Here is a 6,448-nt window from a genome sequence, read left to right as displayed (position 1 = left end):
CTCCTGAGTGTGACGTGCTGTGGGCTGAGCTCCCTCATTATGGTTCACTCCTGACTGATGTGCTGTGGGCTGAGCTCCCCCCATTACGGTAGCATGTAGAAGCAGGCAGATGCCCCCTCACCTGTAACGGGGTTGAGAAATTCTGGCCTGCTGCCTCGTCCCTTTCTGCAGCGTCACCGTGAGCTCAGCCCCTCGCACAGGTAGAAAGCCGTTCAAGCACATAAGATCCATGTGAACAGAGTCTGTAATGCTCTGGGGCTACACGTATGTTACTGTGTGCTCACTGGGCACCACAGCAGATGAACTCAGCTTGAGTGGGGAAAAAAAAATCAACTAATGGATTTTTTTCTTTTCTTTTCTTTGGTGTCAAGGGAAATATTTTTCACAGACTAGAAAGGCTTTTACAATATTTTGAGAAAACTTTTCCTTCACCCTTAGGTGAGGACTCTGAGAAGAAGTCCACACTGCCATGAGGAAATTCTCACCTCGATTTTTGCCCCATGAGGCCACCCAGCCCATTAGGAGGTGTGAATCAGCCCCCGTCCTGATGTGGAGTTGGGATTCTGGGGGAGCCCCTGGCTGTAGCACGTCATTTCACCAAGGATTCGTTTCCTCATCAGGAACCTGCAGATAAGTGTCTTCTGAGGGTCTCTGACTCTCCACGTAACTGCAGGAGGCGATTTGCTGAGCTCTCTGGCACTGCTAACAAAGAGCTCCCCAGTTTCCAGTGACTCGTTCTCCACTTCTGGGCCTTACTGACAGCAGCCTCAACATCCTTTTTTCTACCAACAGTCTGGGGTAGTGCAACAGTTAAGTACTCGGCTGTTAACCGAGATGTTGGCAGCTCGAACCCACCCAGTGGTTCCACTGAAGAAAGACCTGGTGACCTGCTCCCATAAAGATGACCAAAACCCAAACCAAACGCACTGCCGTCGAGTGGGCCCCAATTCATAGCAGTCCTTCCTTGGGTTTCCGAGGCGGTATCACTACGGCATTAGATTGCCTAACCCTCCTTCTGAGGAGTGGCTGGTGGGTTTGAACCACCAGCCTTCGGGTTAGCAAATGCCTAAAACCCCAGGGGGCAGCTTTGCTCTGTCACATGGGGTTGCTGTGAGGTGAAATTGACTCAGTGACACTTAACGAATTCCTCCCATTTCAGGTATTTTTTAAACAGTGTTTCCAGATGCCAGAGTCTCTCTTTTTCCCTTTTGCTGTGGAACAAACGAGCACAGATGTAGTGGCTCAAGGAGTCCCTGGGTGGTGCACACAGTGAGCGTGCCCAGCTGCTGGCTGAAAGGTCAGAGGTGCTGATTCACCCAGTGGTGGCTCCGAAGAAAGGCCTGGACACCGAGCCACTAGGAACCCTACGGAGCACAGCTCTGCTCTGACGCACGCAAAGTCGTCATTAGTAGGGGTTGACAGCCCGGCAGCTGGTAGTGGTCTGAAGCCATGCTCATTTATTGTTTTACAGTTTACGGAGGTCAGAAAAGGAGCTCTGGTGGTGCTGTGGTTAAGGCATTGGGCTGATAACCAAAGGGTAGCAGTTCAAACCCACCAGCCACCCGCCGGAAGAAAGATCAGGTGCTCTGCTTCCGTAAGGATTGACAGCCTTGGAATCCCAGTGGGGGGGTCCCTATAAGTTGGAGTCGACTCAGTGGCAGTGGGGTTTTGGCATACGTGAGAGGTGTAGGCATGGCTCATCCGGGTTCTGTACCTTGGGCCATCCGAGGCTGAAATCAGTGTTGGCCAGGACTGCTGTCTCATCTGCGGCTCCGTCTTCCCCTCTCACTGCTCGTGGGCAGAATTCAGTTCCTTAGGCTTGTCAGACTGAGGGCCTCAGCTCCTAGAAGCCTCTTGCTGAGAAAGACCCCCTCCTGGCTCTGGGGAAGTAACTGCCATGTGGTGAGAGTGGCCAGCACCTGAGAGCCCAAACTGGTCCAGTCCACGTTCTGGAGACACGACCATCAGTGCGGTTACTACATGAACAACGTAGACCATGCGGTGCCCTTGAACCTCCCCTGGGCCCTGGGATGCACGTGCCTGTCTTTGGATGGCCTGCCTACCATTCAAGAAGATTCCTCTTTGAAACTTGTAAAAATTCCCAAGAAACTGAACTGCATGACGTGACAAGCTCATTGCATGTCCGTTGAGAAGGTTGTGTTTTATTTCTATGATCGAGTGTGGATTTCTTTATGGTTGCGTATCTTAAATTGCCTGCACCAACCACCTTCACACTTGACGTGCACAGGAATCACTCGGGCACCTGGTTAAAAGGCAAACCCAGTGTCAGGAGGCCTGGGTGAGGCCTGAGAGTCTGCGTTTCTCCTGAGCTCCCAGGGGTGCAGAAGCGGGTGGACCACATCTGGAGAGCCTGAGTAGAGAAAAACGGGAGCGAAGAAAGTGGCTGGCTGGCCGGCCCTGTGTGCTCACTCTCGCTCTCACACTAGGTGGCGCTGTCAGCTCAGGAGACAAGAACACACTTCTGCTCTCTGAGATGAAAAGTCTCAACTGGTAGCTCCGCAGGTGGCAGGCCTGGAAGCACCCAGGCATCGCCCAGTGCCCGATGCCATCGACAGGGCACCGAGGTCAGCGAGAGAAGGGGTTTGCCGACATTACGCGGTAAGTTCCAGCAGCGTTTTCTTCATCCATACCATCATTCCATTACCAGTCAGTGTGCTAAGTTTTGCCTGGGTGTGTTGTTTTTCTTATTCAAGTAAGGACTCTTTTACTATGATTATTACTATATTTTCAAAAATGGGCTTCTGAAGGTTTCTATATGTCACATTTGGAGTCTCTAGGTGGTACAAATGGTTAACTGCTCAACTACCAGCCAAATGGTTGGTGGTTCGAACCCCCCCAGAGGGTCATGGGAAGATGGACCTGGTGGTCTGTTCCACGAGGTGGGAGCCGTGGAAACCCTCAGGAGCAGTTCCACCTGCACACGGAGTCGCCGGGCGTGGGACGTGACAACAGCAGCAACGTCGTGTAAAATTACTGAGGAAAGTTCTCTGTCGTACTAGAGACAGTCTAGAACTTTGCCACATGGCTCACTGTATTGCAGCCACAGTATTGATTTAATAAGTGAGGTGGTCATTCCTGGCCTCTCACAGCCTCCCAGTAATGCTTGTGGGATTAATATATACCAGATTCTGCACACTTAGACACAGAGTTTTGTTTTCACGGGTATCATTTTGTTTGTTCCTATAAGGTCAACTGATCCAATAAGGTCAACTGCTGTCTCCTGTTGATAGCTGCTGCTAATAATCATAATAATATAATAATAATAATACCATGAGGTGGGCACTGTTGAAAGCACTTCATGTAAATAAACTAATTTTCAAAAGACCAGGGAGGTAGATGTCAGTCCTTCCTCCCCTCCCCTGTTTCAAAGGGGAGGACACTGGGGCACAGGGAGGTTAGGGAACTTGTCTAAGGTCACACAGCTAGTAAATGGCAGTACTGGGATTTGAACCCTCTGTTCCTACGGAGCTCATGCCCTTCTGCCTCCCAGAGTGGTGGACAGGCAACTTGCCCAGGTCACACAGCTCATGTGGCCAGACCAGAGTCCCCCTTTCTTCACTCTTAGTCCAGTTACACAACATGGCATGGTAACCACGGCATGGGAATTAATGAGTCTGTCCTGCCCTGAGAAGACGGGAGGTTGCAGTTGACTTATGTGTCTGGGGGAGCACATTTGTTTTGAAAGGGTCAAGTCAGGAAGCAGGTTTAGGGAGACTTGTCCAAGGCCAGGGTCCATGTGGAGTTGTCTGGGCAGAATTCCCTTTCACCCACACCTTCACTCTGCCCTCTTTCTCTTTAAAACAGGGCAGGGGTAGGAGGCAGGATTTGGGAGTGTCTCTTCAGCTTCCCCCTTGGAAATTCCAGTAGCCAAGTTAGCTGCAATTGCTCCATCCGGGACTCGTCCGTCTTCAGAGTGCTGAAAGCCCATGGGACTGGGAGTTCTGTCCCAGCTGCCATGTCATGAGTCCTCCGTGAATCATCTCGAATCTTCTTTTATGGGCAAGGGTCAGTGGAACAGATTGCTCATGAGAATTCTAAGACAGTTTATTTCAGCCTTGTATAACGACATTGCCTGCCGGGCGTGCCCACTGGGCAGCTGTGGTTTAAAACTCAAGAGTGATTACAGAGCACCATTGGGTTCTAATGGCCAACTGTTAAGAAAAGGAAGCAGATCCTGGGCAGTAGAATCTGAAGGGCCTTCAGAGGCCCTCTGCTGAGGCCTCCTCCTAATGCAGGAGTCTCTCCCCCATGCCCTGGCCCGGGTCAGCTGGCCCTTGTTAACCAGTGCAGTGAGGGGAAGCCCCTCAGTCACAGGCCTCCCATTCTGTTCTCGGGTGGCTTCTCAATGCAGCTCAAGACTCTCCCTGTAGTGTCCCTATTGCTCTTAGTCCCTGTCCAGGACCACCCAGAAGGTTGGCGTTCTCTCCCCAGGACAGTCCTTCAGAGGTTCGAGGGGACAGGACTTGCCCCCTGAGTCTCCTGTGCTCGGCTGCTAGCTCTGTTTCTTCCAACCTTTTGTCGGATGTGGTTTTCACTGGGGTAGAGTGAAGGTCAACGTTTGTGTTAAGTCTGCTGTGTTTAACCAAAGGTCAAGACTCCATTCTCTTTCTCTGAAGAGAGGGCCAGGCCAGGCTCCAGCTGACCCTAGATGATGTGAGGGAACTAGAACTACTTTAGTAGACTGTGTGGTGGGCAGAGGAAGCATGTGTGTGTGTGTGTGTGTGTGTGTGAGAGAGAGAGAGAGAGAGAGAAATGGTGTGAGAGGAAAATAATCTTCGTTTTCCATAATTGGAAAATCATGAGAAAATAGAGTTACTATGTTGTCTGAACAATGGAGGCCAATACTGATCAGATCTGCGTGTGGGCGGAGTGGGACGAGCAGGAACAGGGGACTGCTGACTTGGTCATAAACCGTGAGCACTCGGCAGCTTTGTCAGCTCTGTATGTGTGTCCCCTGGATACAAATTCTGTGGAAGAAAGATCCCACACTCTCATTTGTAGGAAACAGAGACCCAGGCTTGGCAATTCTTTGGTATGATCTATTTATAAGAGTTCTGAATTTGAAGTAGGACAGACTTGGATGTAAATTCTGTTTGCTCTCTTGCCAGCTGTGTGACTTTAGGCAAGTGACTTAACTCCTCTGAGCCATGATTTCCTCATTTGTGAAATAAGGGCAATGCTAGAACCTAACTGTAAGGGGACTGTGAGAATAAGGTGAAATGACAACGCTGGGAGCCCCAGCCAGGGTGGTACTCAGGGACCCTTTGCTGACGGAAAGCAGACACTGATCGGAACAAGCTTCAGAGCTGCTTGACTGCACAGCTTCCCTGGAGACCAGAGCAGCAATGAGAAACAACGGAGAGCCTCAGACCCTGTTCCTCAAATGGCTGCTCTTCCTGAAAGTACTGGGTTCTCTGCTGTTTGCTGCTTTGGGCGGAACAAAAGAGCCAAAGAAGCCCATGGAGTTTCCTCAACCCTCCTTCCCTCTCCATCTGCAGAGGAATTAACTTTTCAACTCTTTTTCTCTCAAATTTTAGTTCACTTCTCTGGGAAAACTTTGAGTCCAAGAGCTGCAGAATGTTTGGAGAGTCATTCTAGCCCAGTCTTCTCTGTTCAGTTGGGGCACTGCTCCCAGAGAGGAGATGGGTTAGTTCTTTGTGTCCACAGATAGGAAATAGGAGTATGAGCCTCGGCCACTCCGAAAACCCTCCCACCTACAGGATCTGGAGGTCCCAGGGAGCTTGTCCTGACATGGACTGGGCTCAGCTCTTTGGAACCAGAAGCTGAAGGGAAATAAAACTGCCATTTCTGAGTAAGATTGTGGACATTTCTGGGAACTTGTCTGCAGAACAAATTGATTCATGGGGATCCAGCTGTGAGGGACTGTACAAAACAGAAATTAGAGGAGACACACTCCAGATGTGGCTTCATTAAAAGCAGGGCTGGGACATTAGAGTTGAAAGACTTCTAATGTCTGCTGGACCATGGGGACTTCAAGCCTAGGGAGAAGAATGGCCAAGCATCAGTGGCATCACACTGCTGATCCCAAGCTCAAAAGCAGCTTGGAACTCATCCCGTCCAATGCCTTGAAATTATAGATGAGGAGGTTGAGGCCCAGAGAGGGATGGGGCCTACCCAGAACCATACAGCAGGTGAGACGAGGCTGGGGCCAGAACCCACATCTGCTGCCCAGTCCAGTAGCTGACCCACCACTCACCTCTGCCTCTCACTCCAAAGAGTCTACCTTTTCAAATCCAACTTGAGGCTGTGTTCTTAATTAAAAATCAAGGCAAGGCTTAGCTCTGCCACACCCTGATGGTGAGATTGGCCACCCTTTGAGGAGCAAGGTCAGGGCCACGATTTTGTTGCCTGACTGGCCCTGATGCTGGGGGGGACAGTTCCCACCCCATTTCCTGGGTTTCCTAGA

This window comes from Orycteropus afer, unplaced genomic scaffold (genome assembly GCF_000298275.1).
Source record: "Orycteropus afer afer isolate SDZICR_OR568_19922 unplaced genomic scaffold, OryAfe1.0 scaffold00267, whole genome shotgun sequence".
NCBI classification, from domain to species: Eukaryota; Metazoa; Chordata; class Mammalia; order Tubulidentata; family Orycteropodidae; genus Orycteropus; species Orycteropus afer.
The sequence above is the reverse complement of the archived record's forward strand: the minus strand, read 5'-3'. Positions refer to the sequence as shown.